The following is a 730-nucleotide window of genomic DNA, read 5'->3' on the forward strand; positions in this document are numbered from 1 at the left end:
ATAATAAATAAATAATAAAAAATATGCCTCTGGACAATGGTGGCGCCCGTGCCTTTAATCCCAGCACTTGGGAGGCAGAGGTAGGTGGATCTCTGTGAGTTCCAGGCTAGCCTGGTCTACAGAGCGAGTTCCAGGACAGCCAGGACAGCTACAGAGAGAGAAATCCTGTCTCAAACAAAAGTAAAACCAACCACACAAACATAAAATAAAGATAAAAATTACGACTAACATGCTTTGGACCCCCCCCCAATTTCTTGTCAGCTCTTTAATACAGTTTAACTGCTATTTGCATGGCATTAGATGATAAACAGCCAAGCGGAGTGGCACACTCAGGCAACCCTAGCACCTGGCAGGCTGAGTGGGACGATCATGAATTCAGTACTAGCCTGGGCTACATACTGCAAACCAAAGAGAGCTGGTGAGGTAGCTCAGCTCAGCTCAGCACCCAGTAGTAAAGGCTCTTGCTGCCAAACCTGAGGTCACTCCCCAGGATCCACATGGAGGAAGAGACCCGACTATCACAAAACTGTCTTGACCTTCATAGCAGTGACGTGACATGTGCACCCCCACCCCCAAAGAAATGTTAATCAGAGTGAGTTCCAGGACAGCCAGAGCTACAGAGAGAAACCCTGTCTCAAAAACAAAACTACAACAAACCAGCCAACCAACAAACAATAATAAAGCAAAGGCTGGAGAGATGGCTCTACAGTTAAGAACACAAAAAGACTGG

General features: G+C 46.4%; 1 protein-coding gene across 2 annotated transcripts in view; it reads right to left on the reverse strand.

Moving 5' to 3' along the window:
- Window positions 1-730, reverse strand: part of Agfg2 (ArfGAP with FG repeats 2) — a 39403-nt gene that overhangs the window by 2079 nt on the left and 36594 nt on the right. The window lies entirely within an intron of this gene.

This window comes from Microtus ochrogaster, unplaced genomic scaffold (genome assembly GCF_000317375.1).
Source record: "Microtus ochrogaster isolate Prairie Vole_2 unplaced genomic scaffold, MicOch1.0 UNK109, whole genome shotgun sequence".
Taxonomy (NCBI): domain Eukaryota; kingdom Metazoa; phylum Chordata; class Mammalia; order Rodentia; family Cricetidae; genus Microtus; species Microtus ochrogaster.